Source organism: Lissotriton vulgaris, chromosome 2_1 (genome assembly GCF_964263255.1).
Source record: "Lissotriton vulgaris chromosome 2_1, aLisVul1.2, whole genome shotgun sequence".
Lineage (NCBI taxonomy): Eukaryota > Metazoa > Chordata > Amphibia > Caudata > Salamandridae > Lissotriton > Lissotriton vulgaris.
This window is the reverse complement of record NC_141687.1, coordinates 719295072-719313417: the sequence shown is the minus strand read 5'-3', so window position 1 is coordinate 719313417 and position 18346 is coordinate 719295072. Positions and strand designations below refer to the sequence as shown.

Genomic DNA, 18346 nt, shown 5'->3' with positions numbered 1-18346 from the left:
GTGGCGCTGTGCTCATGGCGAGCTGAGCTCGTCACAACCATGCCCGTTTCCATGGAACGCTCAGCACAGCAGGGGAATTAGCCCCGCGTGTGTGCGCTGCTGCTGTAGTGTAGTTCCTAGTTTCCCACTAGGCCCTGCGCATTGGAATAACATAAACAGTAGTATCGACTTGGAACTGCGGATATTCCAGGCCTCCACTGACTATGCTAAACTTAATTGGGTGTGTTACCAACTAGCTCAGAGGTCACTGGAAACTTTCTTCTCTGCATGGGAAGTGATCAGCTTCCTTGGCACAGACAAGAAGGGATTCAGTTTTCCAACAACCGTGCAACATGACAACTTTGCTCCTCGGATCAAGAGTCAATCTCTAGGGTCGTGTGAAACAATAGACATGTATTTCACTCAGTCAGTCTAGTGCAGTTTACTTTCACGAGATGTAGAGAATAGAGAGACGGGCGTTTGTCAATAAAGGGTTAACATTTATTGAACAGTCTTTCTTCTCGTACAAGAGAAATGTATTGCCACAATTGCAAGACTTGTTATGATAAAAAGTACGCACAGTAAGATAAGGATTGCGAAATAATACTGTAAAATCATTGATATGGTTTCTTAGCCATACAATGGTTTAAAAGTAATAAAACATATATACAGTCATATATACAATAGGCTAAAATACTCAACTGGTGCTTCTAACTAAGCCTACCCCAGTGTGCCTGACCTAAGCCTAACACGTGGAAGGGGAGTAAGTAAGTAGCTTTAAGTTAAGTTGGTTTTGCCAAGGTTTGTTTCAAGAATTCTCATTTAAGGGTTTAGTCAGCACCATACCTCTGAATAGAATGATGGAGGTTTGGTATCTCCTTCAGGGGAAGCTCGATATCCCTGTCACCCGCGAGGGTAAACCGGAAACGCCGGAGCTGGATTTCTCTGCACGAGAAAGGCAGCGGCTCTTCTTCAGCGCGTCAAGAGGAGGAGGCGTGGGACAGCGTCCGCGGGCAGCTGGATCTGCTAGGCTCTTCGCAGAGGGACGTCTGTTCGGCTCCTAAGCGTACTGCACCATCGTTCGCGCTTTAGCAGCGATAATGGTATCAGTAGCTTCACCACCACAGGGATAGCAGGCTGCAGCGACAGAGTGCTACAGTGCTCGGCAACAGCAACGGTATGCACAACAGGGTGCACAACAGCTCTCGACCACAATTGCTTAAGGCAACGTTGGTAGTATTTATACCTGACAGGTGCCGGGTTTGACGCAAGTTTGCTGGACATAAGACGTCAATTAAAGATATCACTAGGAAGTGATAGCTATCAGTTGCTCATTAGAGTTCTATTACTAATCAAAACATAGCAAGGGGGATTTCCCAGTTTGCTGAGTTTTTATCTTGTTGAAGAACTCGGAGTGTTAATCTAGGAATATCAGATAGTGACTTCTGCTTTGTCATTGCACTAATTGGTCGCAAAGGAAGTGGCAGAGAGAGATATCCTTGAACGTGGCTCTGTTCGTGTGAGGTCAGAGATGACTTTCTGAATATCGCACTTGAACGGTTATGCCAATATAGGGAATAAAATGGATTTATAGCCGAATAGGGGCATAAGGTCACAGTATCGATCAGGACCCTAGATAAACACGCAACACCCACTCCACGTTTACATGTCCATCAAATTACTAAAACTAAAGCAATAGGATGCATGTGTAACATTGCCCACCCCAAAATACATAAATGCATTCGAAATAGGCGTACTTGTAATACATGGATTTTAGGTACTGTACGTTTTTGAAGCATAGAAATCATTCAAAAATTATGGCATGTGAAATCAATGAACGATTATGCATTAAAATTACACATGAAGTATCTCTGACAGAAGAAGGGCGAGATAAATCATCACATATAAATGCATTTGCAAAATGTGTGCTAGAGGCTAATGTAAGTTGTTATGTCTCTAGGTGTGTGTAAAAAATAGAAGTATGAACTTCTGTTCTTTAAGAATAGATTTTACCTCAAGCAAAGATTTGTTTGTGCCAAAAAAAGGTCAATATTTGAAAAATATCCAATCCAAAGAGAATTAATGTTTGAACGGGGAAACAGAGTTCCAACGCTGCTAGCAGTCTTTGTTGACTAGAAGTGAAGGCCGAATTCAGAGTTTCATGGGAACGCTGTGTGTCGGAAAGCTTCTCAAAGTTATTGTTTCTGTATAGGTGGGAACATCATATCAGACAGGCTCGCAAAGAATTGGTCTACAAATTCAGGTGACAGTTCAACCAAATTTGATAGCGCTGTAACTTGGCAAGTGTGAGAATGATTGCTGTCATCGAAGGCAGGATCAGTAATGCTCACTGAACGTTGTACCTGGATGATGTTGCTTTTGTCACTCGCTCCACTGTTACCACTTGGTTGTAGCACAGGAGTCTCCACAAATGCCGTCATCAGGATTGGTAGCCGCTGGGGACAACACAATGCGTGAGCCGTTATTGGACTGAGCAAAGTATCGACGTCCATTGGTACTGCTGATGGAAGTGAAAGACAGATGTCCAACACGCATTCATCGCCGCAAAGCATACATCGTAGCACAGGTAAAATGCAATTTTGCCATACAGGTCTGAATGAAAGGAACCAGGTCATGTTTAGATCTCTCAGCCTGGCCAATCCGAGGACGTTAGTTATCCTGTCCCGGTAGCGCATTGCTAGGATTGTCTCTTCCATTCCAATGGGAGCTATGTCTGAGCTGAGGCTTGCCATAACGAAGTAGGAGGGTCAAAAATAAAATCCCTGCTACAAGTTCCAAAAATAATGGTATGCCGCCAAAAACAGAGTGCACAAAATTAGGAACGATTCCCAAAATTGCTTGAAAAGGCGTTAGCAGTCCCGTAAAGACTGTCTTGAATATGCCTGGGACGCTTGTGGCACTAGACATGTTAAGGAGTTGGCTTAGCATTTGTACGAAATGCACGGGGCAATTTGTTGATAAAAGGTCATGAACTTCAGTAGCTGTCCTTGCAACTAGAAGATCATACGTCTCTTTTGATGACGTTATAGGCACTGTTGTCTGTAAAAGTACAGATTTAACTTTGCTTAAAGTATCAATTCGTATAGAATAGAGATTCAGACGAGGCCAGATGGGAGTCACAGAGTCTGCAGCCCCACTCGGAAACAATGCTTGCATACAGCATTTGACCATGGATGTTACTTCTACTAGATAACTTTTCCCTGGCACGAGGCCACAACATCTGTGATCCGTTCTAAGAATGTAACTCCCGTTTGCGAGTTGCATAAAGAAGGGCTCTATCTGAGTTGCAGGTGTGACTAGCTGGTGGCATGAAAGGTTGTTAGAATTTCCATCACATGCTCCGTGTAAATTAATACCCTGACACAAAAGTATACCGCTTAGTGAATGTTTACAGTTATTACCACTAAGAAATACATTTTTGTTGCTGTCACTATAGCAAGAATGAGTGTATGGTAATTTCCATTCAGATTTTACATATCCTTTACCCAATTGTTCATACTGGCCAGCAGGTATGTACTCAAAGCACTTTTTAAATCGGAAAGTTGTTATCGGAATTGTGATAATTCTGTGTATTATCCATTCAATGACAGGACTCTCTGACATTGTCAATGGTAATCTCTCGAGTTTTTCGATGCTCAGGATTGTATAGTCTGCTCCTTTCTGTGTCAAACTGATCTGTTTATCAGTAAGGTTAAAACTGGAAAATAATGACGTTGTGTTGATTAAACGCCAAGGCACATAGCCTGAACGAAGATTTTGCAGCGTCCAGCCTAATTCTATAATAGAGCGTAATTGAGACTGGCCATGTTGTAACATAAGCAAATCTCTGTCTATCACATCAAAGGCAGAAGATACAATATTGTCCAACGAATATATTCTGGAAGACAGAGTCATTAACCCATTGTCTACCACAGAAAGTGATTTCTCCAAATTAATACGATCAATTTCTCGTATTTTTTCAGCAGTTTCAATTTGTTTGACTTTCCAAGCCTCGTTGTAAGCAGCATAGATACTGGTCGCTATGAAACGCTTTTGACGCTGTTTGCGTGGTCCAAGAATGAAATCGCGCAAATCAGCACCTTCTTTTAGTAAAGATAAGTGTTGCTTAATTTCAGCCAGTGTGGATGTTGTTAGCCATTCGAGGCAGAGTTTCCCTACACTGTATGTTGTTATAATCCCTGGATGTTGTCTCTGGGAATATCTCGAGTCTAATCTGGTCATTTTTAACCCCTGTGTTTTATTCAGGAATCTATCTTGACAGCTGTTTGTGTCAGTAGGCCAGATTAACCACTTTTTCCAATCAGGATGTGTTCTGTTCAAATTTAAAATTTGTGTTACGTCTAACTCAATATCTGCAGTTGCATTTTCAGGTATTGGCTTTGGTATAGACGGTGTTTTAAGGTCTTTGATCTTAGCTAGGCCAAGACAAGATGTTTGGTGTATTGTGTAATTTAAAAACAACATTTGTTCTGGTATCATGCAGGTTCTAAATAGTGCTTCAATGCCTTGCACCTGCCAATCTTTTGTACCCCAAATTGTTTTCGTTTCAATATTATTTTTCCAATAATCAAAACCAAATGTCATCATTTTGTCATAAAATGCTTCTGAATATATCAATTTAGAATTTGTCAGCATTGTTTTAATTCCTGTTTTATCTAACAGTTTGTAATAAAACGTTTCTGCATTACTGGTGTTGAACCCTGAGAAGTGTTTGAATTTCTCAAAAAATGCTTTAGAACTGCTTTTAGGTGGTGTAGAACAATGTTCCCATTGATTATACATAAAAACATTTCTAGGCTGTGCAGATTTATGCAAGTAATGATCCCCATAGTGGGTGTAACAGAATAACTGCTCATAACTAGATGAACCTTGTAAATAATCATGATCTGTGAATCTAGCTGACATTACTAAATCAGACATCATGTCATTAATACTGTTAAAGTCCCAATCATCAGAGAATGTACTCGGTTTTACAAAGTCACTTAAGGAAACCTTTAGTTGATGAGGATACTTCAGGATTTCGACCGGACCATAGATCTCATAGTCTGTTTTCTCCCATACAACCCCACCTGGTATTGGAATTGCTGTGACATTTACTGTTGACAGTTCTCTTTTCTTCACGTGTGATGATCTGTGTGGTTTCAGTACTAGGTTGATGTTCTGACTTGCTGTGTCCATTCAATTGTAATAAACTTTCCTAAAATTGAAACTAAAATTAGGCATAGTAGGAGTATGAATACCCCTGAAATAATCCAATGCTCAATCAACGGTGAATCCAGATATAGTTCTTTGATTTGTCGAAGGAGTCCTGTTGTATTTTCTTTAGAATACTTTTTTGTTTCTGGCATCACTTCGGGGTCGTTTTGATCTTCAGAGAAGTTGTCGAAGTTGATGAAATAACCAGAGGCAGTTCTGTCAATTGATGGGATTGTTCTTTCAATCTGTCTCTCGGTAGCACTTTCTGATGCCACATTAGTGTAGACTGGTGTTGTATCTTGACGAACTGTTTCAATCTGTGTTTCAAGAGGCACGAGTTCCATGGCATTATTGCATAGTCCTTCATTGTGCACTGCAGGCTGATCGAATGTGATGAGTCTTTCAGTTTGAACCTCTTGGATTGTTGCAAGTTTGGGTATTCTGTTATTTCTTGGGAGTCCACTGGGCCTACTGTTGATTATAGGCCACATGCTTGTGGTTTTACCAGATCGATAGACACGACTCTGTTCTCCTTTTTACCAGCAAGGGGCGGTAGCACAACTGATCTTGTTCCGGTGACTGCCAAGACAGGTACTGCTTTTCTGTAAGAAGGCCCAAATTCCTTCTTAACCGCGATCTTTTCTCTGACTAGATCCCCAATCTTTGGAATCCAGACAGACCTTGCTGGGGCTGTTGCTGGTGGTGCCTCGTCAGTGGTAGGTGGCTGTTGCTTTAACTTTGTGTTGCTTAAGGATTTTCTTGTTTCGTTCAGTTCCTGTAAAACAGCCAAACGATCCTTTACATCAAAGTGCGTTGTTTCTTCTTGTACCACTGACATCTGACTATCGAGGTCCTGAACTCGCATTCTAATTCCGAACAATAGTTCGTATGGGCTGAAACCTTTTAGAGAATTTCTTGGCATGTTATTAAGACTAGTCTGGACACTTGTTAAATGTTTGACCCACCCAGCGCCTGAACCTAATACCTTCGCTGTTATAGATTACTTTATGTCACGGTTTTTTCTTTCTACCACACTATTCCCTTCGGGGTGCGACGGACAAGAATGCCGCAACCCAATTCCCATGCTGGCCATGGCCTCCTTATAGGCTCGAGAGCTGAAAGCAGGACCCTGGTCAGAATGGAACGTGGTAATTGCGTATGTGCCGATAAAGACTCGCAAATCTTTTATAACCGTTCTAGCGTCAGCCGAGCGCTTGGGGCCTCATTTTCTAAGTGTGTTTAGCCTTAACTGATTAATAGGACGCAGGTTGGGGTGCAGGCAGCGTTACGCTGTTTCTGATCGGTAACCGGTAGCATGGTTCACTACTGCGATCCCTATTGCAGTTTTCACAGTTGTTTGCATATATTTGGTGTTCTACACTCATTCCCGGCCACCAGTATACTGATTGTAATTCAGTCAGAGAAACCTTAATTGTTTGGTGTCTCAGACCCAAACCCATATGTGCGTCTGCTATTAAAAATATTCTCCTGTTCGTGTTTGGAATTACTCTGTCCCCCACTCCAGGGATTCGAGCAAAAGGAACGGAGTTTGCATCGATTATGTATGCATAATTGAGTGGATAGTTTACGGGTAGTGCTGCACAGTCGCCTTTTACGGTCGTTTTTACTGCCAGCATGGTTTCCCCGTCAATATATTTATCTGTACGCTTTTTTGTGGCTACGGAAGCCGCTTTAGTTGCTTCCGCGGTGGCTGTATTAGCCAATGAATTCCCTGCAACGTGAACGCCATCACGTTGAAGACTCTGTGCGTGAATCACGTGAGTCTTTTGTAGTTCTTTACTTAAAAGAGCTACCTCGTTCCAGAGCAATTTATGCTTTATTGTGGCACCTGTGTCATCTTTGTAGTCGTTTTCAATCCAACTCTGCAGTTTGTTATTGTAAGAGTTGACGCAAAAATGAGAATCGCACACGATAAGTGTCGGGAATTCACGTTCTGCATTTTCAAGCGCCATCTTTAAACATCTAATTTCAGTTCTCTGAACCGAACAGTACTTTACTGATTCGGTTTTTGTTACTTTCGGTCTGATTTTACCGCACAGCCAACGACATTTAATGATCGCACATGCTGTATCGTAGGATTTTCTCTCTACGTTGAAATGCTGTACAGAGCTATCTGTATAGATTATACAGGCATATTATGGGAGAGGCAGAATTTCGATTGGCAGAGGATATTCTTCTTCATACTCTAAATCATTCAGTTCTTCGTATTGTGGGGCGAAATAGTATTTCACGTCTTCCGCTCCTAGACAATCTATGCACTGTATCCATTTCGGATCCAGTGACACTGTAGGCAGGTTTACTGGGCTGAATAGCGCTTCGAAGGCGGATTCTGCTGTGAGGATGTTAATCCTTTTGCCGTGTGCTAGTTCTCGTTCATTTGCTAATGCGATTTGCACTGCGATCATAGTTCTTTCTGTGTGACTGAATGTTTTTTCTGCTTGTGTGTACAAGTGAGATTTAATTGAAATTGGTACCTTTTCTCCCTCATTAGAGGTTAGGTATGTGAATCCGCATCTTCCTGGGATGACTCGGATTACAAGATCACGTGTGTTGTCACGTGTATCTAATTTTGTTTTTGCTAACATGTCTGTTTGCAGTGATCTCAAAATATCTGTGTGTTTTTGAGTCCAATTGATTTGTTTAAAATCAGGTTTAATTAGTTCGTAGAGAGGTTTAACCCTCTCTGCGTAATTTAGAATGTAAGTTCTTCCGAAATTCAGAAAACCTAGAATCGATTGTAAATTCTTCAGCGTTTTTGGAGCTTGGAGTACAGCGCACTTCTCTAAGAAGTTGTCCGCTAGGCTTTTCCCTTCACTTGATAATTCGTACCCTAAGAATAGTACTGTCAGATGGGCAATTCGAGACTTTTTAAAGTTGAATTTGTAACCCTCTGTTGCGAACCCAAGTATAATGGTGTTCACTCTTTTCAAGTGAGTATCCAAGTCGTCGTCTGTGAGATAGATATCATCTACGTAAGATAATGCCTCATCATCATAGATTTGTAGTAACTCTGTTACCCTAGCTGAGAATAGTCCTGGGCTGTTCTTGAACCCCTGTGGGAGTCGACAGAATTTTTTCTGCGACCCAAATGCGGAGAAAGCGGTCAAATATCTGCTTTCTGGTGCAATATTTTGACAAAAGAAACCATTAGATATGTCTAATGTCGTTTTATATTTTTTCCTAACTATATTATTCATTAGGGCTGTACTATGCGAGTTTTGTACTGCAAATGTTTTACAACATGTATTAAGATGTCTGTAGTCCAAAACTAGACGATATGAATTGTCTGGCTTGGAGACAGGAAACAAAGGATTGTTCATTTGAGAGGTGCATGTTTCAATCACCCCCTGGTACTCAAGTTGATCTAAGATCTCCCTGACCTGTTTTTTAGCTTCTTGCTTTATGGGATACTGCCTTTGGGCAGTTGGTTCACTTTTTAGTTGGATTTTGTGAGGAGGAGAGTCCTCATCCCATCCTACATGATTTTTATATAATGCAGGTGCCTGGGCTACTGCCCATTTCCTTGCATATGTATATTTTTTGTGAATCGGAATGTGATTCGAGAAGGCAGGCATAATCACTTCTTCGCCACGAGGGCACTCCCTGACAAACTCTGGGGGCCAATCTTTTTCAGCTAACAGAATATCATAGCCTTTTGAGAGCTTATCCCAAAATAGACCCTTAATTTTCCTAGTCTTATCACCCTCTATACGCAATGTTATTTCGTATATTTTATGGGGCTCGCTAAGTCTGGTGTCGGCAGTTTCACCCTGAATGTATTCATTCGTGTCCACTGTCTCCAGATGACTCATCAAGATCTTGCGCGCTATACTGATTTCTGCTGCACTGTCCAACATTGTCAATTCCCACTCCCCGTTTTTCAACTGTGTCCTCAGTATTCTCGGCATGGTTGATTACTCTAATACTGGCTACCTTCTTTTTCTGAAATTGAGATTTCTTATTTTGAGCAGGTTCCTTGTCTTTGGACTTGGTGTGCTCTCCTGGGTCTGACCGTCCTCTTCTTTCCGAATTCTGTGGAGAAGATCAAGAGGGACGTGTATCAATACTTTGATATCTATCAGGTTTTTTCAGATTATCCCTATTTCTAAGGTATATCTTTTCTCAGAGGGCTCCCTCTGGGGAGACTGGCGTTCTCGAGTCGGAGTTCTTTCCCTCCGTCGAGGAGACCTTCCTCTGGACTGGAAAACTTTTTCCTTGGGAGTGGATTGTTTATTTCCATCCCAGCTCTTTTTAGGAGTGTTTAAATTATTTTTAATAAATAATTTTTCAGGACTTTCGAGCAGTTGGGGCTTTACCGGTTTCCCGCCCAAGCTGTCTCTACCTAATTCTTCATAGCATTTTTCTATGATTTTTGCAAGCTCAACAGGATCTTTTATATCTGTTTCCCTCACCTTCTGGCGAATCGCCACAGATGCTGCTTCTCCTTTTATGTTGGCTAATAATATAGCCGAGACCTGCTTGAAGTCTTTCAGTAATTTCATACCTAGATTTAAAGCGGGCTCTGGACCGAATTCATTTTGAATCTGTTTTAGCACTTCTGGTATTACCGCCATAGATGGAACACCGTGTGTTTTTGTATAAATGGAAGCAAAGACTGTACCCCAAGTGTCACAGTCCTCCACGTGTGGTGCGATTCCCATAGGAAGGCAGATGGTCAAGATTCTGTGTTTCTCAATAGGGGTAGTATCAGGAAATACTGCCTCTATTTGAGTGATTTTCTGTGCTAACCAGAAAGGAATTTGTTCCCGTTTTACGGGTGTTTTACCAAGACATGATTGTATGTTCTGTGGTGTAATTTTATTTGTGTTCCCCTGGTGAGGGGTCAGCTGGTGTGAATTAACAGCTGGCTGGACTGTTGCAGTCCGCATTACATATTGGACTAATTGCCTATGTATTTTTATTAGTGTTTTGAGCTGTGCTAACAGCTCTTCCTTAGACATTCTTGCAATGTCAGGATGTGGTGTGTAGCTGGCTAGAACCGGCCACGTGGCTCCTGGTCTACCTAGAGGACCGAGCCTAGTTATGTGATCATTGTGTTTTAGGGCGCCATTAAACCAGAGCAAGTGCTCTTGAAATTTAAGTGGAATTTCAATCCCCTCAAAAGGAGCGTACTCTTCCGGAGGTTTCTCTATTTTGTAATAGTGAAACTCTTTTGTTCTAGCGTTTACCGCTGGAAAGTTTATCCATGAATAGAATACCTCTGTCTGCCGATACTCGTGAGCCTCTATCACGAAAATTACTGTACCACCTTGAGGTGTCAGTCCGTTTTCTATAAGTTTTAAAGTTATAGATCTTCTTAAGTGGACCGGGATGTCGATAGCATCCGGGTCTGCTTGTTCGGGACCTTGCTGAGTCGCATCTACTGCGGCCCCAGAGGTTCCGTTATTTTCTACCGACATTTGTAAAAATGCGAAGTTTGCAGAGTAGGTCTCCAAGGAGACAAAGATTAGGTGCACAATATTTTGGAACACTGTATCCTTCAACGTTGAATAAACCAGAGCTTTACATAGGAATCTCTTCCTACTAAGGTCGGGCGGATTTTAACCTTTCACCCACTCCAGACGTCTATTGGAGTATTTATGGGAGAAAGGGGTCTGTGTGAAATATGCACGACTGAGTTACTCTAACGTCTTGCGTTAGTTTATCGCCTTACCAAACGTTGGGCGCCATGTAGTGTAGTTCCTAGTTTCCCACTAGGCCCTGCGCATTGGAATAACATAAACAGTAGTATCGACGTGGAACTGCGGATATTCCAGGCCTCCACTGACTATGCTAAACTTAATTGGGTGTGTTACCAACTAGCTCAGAGGTCACTGGAAACTTTCTTCTCTGCATGGGAAGTGATCAGCTTCCTTGGCACAGACAAGAAGGGATTCAGTTTTCCAACAACCGTGCAACATGACAACTTTGCTCCTCGGATCAAGAGTCAATCTCTAGGGTCGTGTGAAACAATAGACATGTATTTCACTCAGTCAGTCTAGTGCAGTTTACTTTCACGAGATGTAGAGAATAGAGAGAAGGGCGTTTGTCAATAAAGGATTAACATTTATTGAACAGTCTTTCTTCTCGTACAAGAGAAATGTATTGCCACAATTGCAAGACTTGTTATGATAAAAAGTACGTACAGTAAGATAAGGATTGCGAAATAATACTGTAAAATCATTGATATGGTTTCTTAGCCATACAATGGTTTAAAAGTAATAAAACATATATACAGTCATATATACAATAGGCTAAAATACTCAACTGGTGCTTCTAACTAAGCCTACCCCAGTGTGCCTGACCTAAGCCTAACACGTGGAAGGGGAGTAAGTAAGTAGCTTTAAGTTAAGTTGGTTTTGCCAAGGTTTGTTTCAAGAATTCTCATTTAAGGGTTTAGTCAGCACCATACCTCTGAATAGAATGATGGAGGTTTGGTATCTCCTTCAGGGGAAGCTCGATATCCCTGTCACCCGCGAGGGTAAACCGGAAACGCCGGAGCTGGATTTCTCTGCACGAGAAAGGCAGCGGCTCTTCTTCAGCGCGTCGAGAGGAGGAGGCGGGGGACAGCGTCCGCGGGCAGCTGGATCTGCTAGGCTCTTCGCAGAGGGACGTCTGTTCGGCTCCTAAGCGTACTGCACCATCGTTCGCGCTTTAGCAGCGATAATGGTATCAGTAGCTTCACCACCACAGGGATAGCAGGCTGCAGCGACAGAGTGCTACAGTGCTCGGCAACAGCAACGGTATGCACAACAGGGTGCACAACAGCTCTCGACCACAATTGCTTAAGGCAACGTTGGTAGTATTTATACCTGACAGGTGCCGGGTTTGACGCAAGTTTGCTGGACATAAGACGTCAATTAAAGATATCACTAGGAAGTGATAGCTATCAGTTGCTCATTAGAGTTCTATTACTAATCAAAACAAAGCAAAGGGGATTTCCCAGTTTGCTGAGTTTTTATCTTGTTGAAGAACTCGGAGTGTTAATCTAGGAATATCAGATAGTGACTTCTGCTCTGTCATTGCACTAATTGGTCGCAAAGGAAGTGGCAGAGAGAGATATCCTTGAACGTGGCTCTGTTCGTGTGAGGTCAGAGATGACTTTCTGAATATCGCACTTGAACGGTTATGCCAATATGGGGAATAAAATGGATTTATAGCCGAATAGGGGCATAAGGTCACAGTATCGATCAGGACCCTAGATAAACACGCAACATGATGAGCTCAGCTCGTCATGAGCACAGCGCCACCTTGCCTCATGACGAGCTGAGCTCGTCATGAGCACGGAAGAGGATAAGGATACCATGTAAATTGCCCTATTTTGTTGCTAGTTGGTTGGCTAATGATGCATTAGGATTGTTAGAAATGGAGGGTCTCTCGTTGGCAATGGTTTGCACCTTTGTCCAAGTAGGGATCCTTCTTCCTAGTGTGGGTAAGATGGGTACACTTCCAAAATAACCCCTGCTCACCACCTTGGTAGCTTGGCACAAGCAGACAAGCTTATCTCAGAGGCAGTGTGTAAAGAAGTTGAGCATGCATACAGGAGTATACAGGGAAAACACTACAAATGGACATCACACCAGTTTAGAAAAATAAGCAAAATTTTATCTAAACCAACAAGACCAAATACGACAAAAATCCAACATACAACACTGAAAAAGTTGTTACTTTGCAAGATAACCTTTAAAATGCAAAAATAGTGGCAAGACACAGTTCTACCGAGTCGGTAGGTCCGTCCAGGGCTACTTGCGATGCTGAAAACGACAGAGTCTAACAAGTCCAGTCAACCGCGTTGGTACGGGTCAGCTAAAACGTCATCAGACTCAAAAACAGTACCTTTTTCGTTGTACCCCAACACATAGATGCAAGTCAGTCAGGGCAACCGTCGCAGTAACATTGCAAAGATGGAATTGGTGCAGGATGCGGTGCAGGCAGCTGCTCGGTGACGATCATACAGACAGCGTCGGTGAGACCAAGGCTTACAGTGCCGGGTGATGAGATGCTCGATGCGGTGTTGGCAGGTTGGGGTGTAGGCGACTGAGCCAGTCAATGTTCGGGTAGGGCAGCGACGGTGTCGGTGCTGTCCAGGCAGGGTGAGATGAGGCAGTGCGGAGCCCACAGGATGCTGTGTAAGCAGTGGCTCAGTGACAATCGTACAGATGACGTTGGTGAGACCAAGGATGCAGTGCAAAAAGTGGCGGTGCCTTCTGCAAGGCCTTCAGCACAGGGAATCCTGCGATGGACTCGGTGACAGAGTTGGTTGCCTTTTTCTTCAGCAGCGACTGAAACCAGTGGTTTCAGAGACGGTGCTAGGAAGGATGGTGAGGTCTTTGCTGTTCCTGAGACCTCTTGAATAGGGGGCAAGCTCCAGCATCTGGTTTACAGTCCTTGGGCCCACACAGTGACTGTACTAGGGGCTTAAAGGTAAACCAAATAAGCCAATTATGGAAACACTAATCCATGACAACAATTTGCAGAGGGAGCACCTGCACTTTGGCACTGAACGGCAGTGGCAAGGTGCCCAAAGCATCTAGACCAAAAACAAAATCCAACACACAGCAAAAACACAGCAAGCAAAGGCAAAAAAATAAAGGGGAAACCCATGCCAATGATGCAAGGTGTAACTAGGATTTTAATCATAAACCTATCTGCACTTTGTATTGTGATATTTGGGAGATATTTTTCCATAAAACACCACAAGCTGACTAGTCATTAATTTATTTCCAGGAGCAGTAACAGTGAATGTATTCCTTACCACTGTATCCACTCCTTGCTCCTCACCATCACTGCATTCCAGATTTACAAGACAGGCTCAACACTCACAGCTTACATCCTTTCTATCCCTGTCTTAGTTCAGTGCACAAATTCTAAAAACTACAGTAGCATAATGGATGCATTTAGGAAATATTATATTTTGTTTTCTGACGTCTCGTTTTCTTGTGGAAGTAAGCCCTTTTTACATCCTTCTGAAAAGCAGATGTTTGGTAGCATCAATACAGATAGCAGATTCTTGAAATGGAGCCAGAGTTAGGGATGTGACCATCCAATTAAGATGCTGCCCCTTAAGACACACATACAATAATTTGAAGTTATCTACAGTTCAAGTAAAAACAAATCTGGTTTCCAAATTTATGTTCTCACGTTTATTCGCTTGGTTTCCTCAAGATACAACCTAAACAAATCAGTGGCCGGGTTACTATTTTGTTGATATATGCTGCTGGGCTGGATATGTTCCCACTAATGAAAAACGGAACCTTCTGTGCATGTGTAAATGCCCTCCAATGCACCTATATTTTTTACTTCATGTCATGTGCTAAATGCTTCAGTGCTCTGAGCAAAGCTCACATTAAAGGGACATCTACTATCTCTAGCTGACTGTACAGGGTCATCTACTCAGGGTTTCAAGTGTTATGCCTGATGTGTGATTGTTTTAAAAAAATGATGAATGTTTTTTGCCAAAATCTAAGGGTTATTATATCTAGAAGTGAAATTGCTGCACTTGGACCTATGAGACCTGCCCTTTAACCCAACTTCTGCACATGACTAAAACAGTGTGTAGTTCTTAGCAAACTGATTCCTCTCTGTCTAAAATTCTACATACGTCTAATGTAAAAATGTGTAAAACAGCAGTACAGCATGACGCCTATTACTCTTACAGTTGCAACCCCCCACCCCCTTACCAAAACATCCCGTTTTCTGAGATTGTGTCTCCTTAGGTTCGTGTTGCTCATTCTTAACTAAATGAAGCTCAACTGCCTAAAAATCAAATTTCAAAGTTCCCAGGATTTACACCAATTCATGTAGTGAATTGAATGAACTCTTATAACTTTAAGGAATTGTTATAGATTTCGCTGGTAAAGTTTTGCAAAGTTGACATACAGCACAACTAGACAAAGTTGCTAACTTTGCCACATTAGTAAACCTAAATTAGCTGCGGGAAAAAGCTTAGCTAAGTTCTTTTGTGAAAGAATTTTTCTGCAAACAATTTTGTGAGAAACTTCTCCAACTGAACATGTGTGCTTTGCTGAGGTTATTTTCAGAAAAACTTACTTTGGTGCATGTTTTTACCTAACATGGTTTTTAGAAAACTGAAAGATTATTGAGAACATACATTGCAACTTCGCACAACCTAACATGTTAGCATGATTCCTTAGCAAAAGGAGTAGGATTTGTTTGTGGCATACCCTTATCACATGTGTGGCGGCCTGGTCTCTCTTCTTATCACCTGCATTTGATCCTTATTTGCTCTGACCCCTTCATTTGCCACTTATGCAGCTTCACGCAGATGAGGGTAAGTGGCACGAGCCCTTGGTCAAGAAACTGGCTGTGCCATGAAGCATTCTAGAAATAATGTAAGTTGTTTGTTTTGCTTAACTGCCTCCCTTCCTGCTATTCGAATAACCATACAGGTACAGCAGTAAACTCATCATGATAAGTAACATCGAATATGTGAATAGCAATTTGAACGTTTTTTTTTAACTTTCATATTGCAGTGCTAAACAGCTCATTTGCGAATTCAACTATGATAAAATGAATTGAAAGGTAGAGTGCCGAGAGGCAAGATGGCGGCTGCGTGATCGCCGTGGGAAGCCGCCTGTCCCTACCACTGCAACAGGATAGCTGCCTAGAATTGCGGTAACTCACCGGTGATGGACGTAAAGCTCACCTTAGCTTAAGTCTGTATCTCTGGGCACGAAGCTGATGAGGCTGTTCACGGAGGCTGCGATCCTGACAATACAGGCATGGAGAGTGTGACAATACAGGCATGGAGAGTGTGACAATACAGGCATGGAGAGTGTGACAATACAGGCATGGAGAGTGTTTCTTTCAGCGGTGGCAGTAGTCAGACGCACAGTGCTTCTGGAAGGCAGAGGGATTCGGGAATACATTGCATCCATTTGTGACCAAGCTTAAAACCATCAAGAGGAAAGGAATGGCGATATTGACAACGCTAAGGACCTTCAAAACAAAATTGTCTGGACCAATATTTGCCCCACTTCTTCACGTTGCGCAATCAAAAATCCCATCAACAGTAACATACGGCAGCGAGGTATTGAGAGGCAGGGACGCTTCATTGCTGGATATCACCATGGCAAAGGCATATAGAATAATGTTAAATCTCCCGCCATATACCTCGCCTGCACAGATTCGCCTAGAGCTTGGATTAACAAAGCAACTTCACGCAAGGCGAGGTTCGTACATCAAGTGCTGGTACAAAAGCAAAAATTCCGCCAGGAACACACTGAACCATCAGCTCTGGCAGGAACTCTGTAGCGCATCCACCCTGCCGGCCAAAACCTATTTGGACGAGTCACAGAGGTAATGCTAAAATTGCATTCGATCGATTTACTGTTACAGTGAGTGAAAGAATCCGCACAATTGTACCATGCAAATACGCGCAAAACTCCACGGAATGTGGAATTACGACCTGGGTCCCATTTTCAGGTCATAAACTAAACCCAAACGAAATTCCAAATTCCCTGCGGGTTTAACGCATACGTTTACCATCTGCTCTGAGCAGGATATAAATGTTCACGGGGACCGATCATCATTTTTTCCCCCACTTCGACCATCGCAGTGCGGGTGCTTCGAGAACAACCGAGGCACTACATTGTGAACTGCAAGCACGAACATGGCAGCCATTATAGTAGCCTGTGTCATGGCCCCCAGTTTGAGGAAGGACGTGTCGCTTCCGCTCCAGCTCCACCCTGCTGTTTGAATGATAATACACAGCAATAATCAAGGTTCTGCAGTCCCCGTCAGGCATCTGGCTCTGGTGCCACTGCACCTGCCGCACCAACTGCAGCTGCGGCCCTGGGGCCGGCACTGCTCAGGACTGGTTCAAAGCCCCATTTTACTGGGAACTAGACTCTACCACACGTACAAGAGACACCCCACTACACCTCCCACCAGCCACCAGGCAAACGAGCCTCGCCCCATTCCCCATTCTCCTGTTTACTTCCCCTCTGAGGCCTATAAATAGATAGACCCCTCTCCAGCAACCTCCGCTGCTGGATCAATAAGCCCTGGCACAGCCGATCCGGCAGCGGACTGGCCTTATTAATTATGATTGAGTGCATCTGAGTCCGGCAGCGTTGCAGCCCCTCGCCCTGAGCTCCACCAGGAGTCTGGGATGGAGGGGGTCTAGCCCCGGCCCCGTCCTGGTCCCCTGCAGGTAGCAGCACACCTGCTCTCTGACAGGCACGGTCCGTTTGACTCTAACTGCCCTGTCTGCAGCACGAGCATGTGATCCACCAGGACACAGGACAGGGACGCTCTTAGAGGTTACCATGGCATTGTAGCAACAGCAGCCGAGGCCCAAGGGCATGTGGGGGGCAGTGGCAAGCCCAGCAGACTCTGCCCTGTGTGTTTCTAGCTGCCTGCCACGTGCTGCTTCCCCAGTCTGTCAGCAGGGATGCAATACACACAACTGTCAGTTCAACAGGCACCCTCACTCACTGATGAAGTGAGCAAAAAGCTACCTATCCTGGATCAGGCTGAGTGAAAATCCATTCAGTAATTTTGCTCTGCTTGACTCAGAGTTGGGGCCTGTGTGTGGCTCGACAGCTTGGATGGCAAATTGTGCCTGTGCCCGATAGATGACAGAAGCACAGAGTGCCTCGCATTACACTAGTTAACAAATCCAAGATGCAGCTCAGCTCTAACTGAATTCGAAACAGAAAATATATTCTCGGTTTTAGCAGGGTGAATTACTAACCCGCTGTCGTGGTTAGATCTAGGAAGAGGCTGAACATGTTCTACTTACCATGAAAGTCCTGAAAGCTCCTTTAATTCACAAAAATCCACATATTTAGAAGTGTTGCAGAAAGAATGATTGTTTGTTTCATACTCATTCACCTATTGCTTACCATTGTCTTTGTAGTTTGTAACTGACAATTGCCTGCTTTCTATTATCTGGTTTTAATTGCTTTGGGCTGTCCAGCTTGAGTACATCTCTCTCGTGGGCATTCCTTGTTTACTGGATCCTTCCGAGTCCTGCCTCTCTGTAAACAGGCCTTTAAATCTTATCTTGTACCTGATGCAGATCACAACATGTGCATGATGTAAATCGGTCGGTGAGTCACTGCTTTTGTCAGAGATCCTTTTGTTACTTGTAGTTTGTAAGTTA

General features: G+C 43.2%; 1 protein-coding gene across 1 annotated transcript in view; it reads right to left on the bottom strand.

The window, feature by feature from the left end:
- Nucleotides 1-18346, bottom strand: part of C2_1H11orf16 (chromosome 2_1 C11orf16 homolog) — a 171762-nt gene that overhangs the window by 56840 nt on the left and 96576 nt on the right. The gene's annotated exons all lie outside the window — the stretch shown is intronic.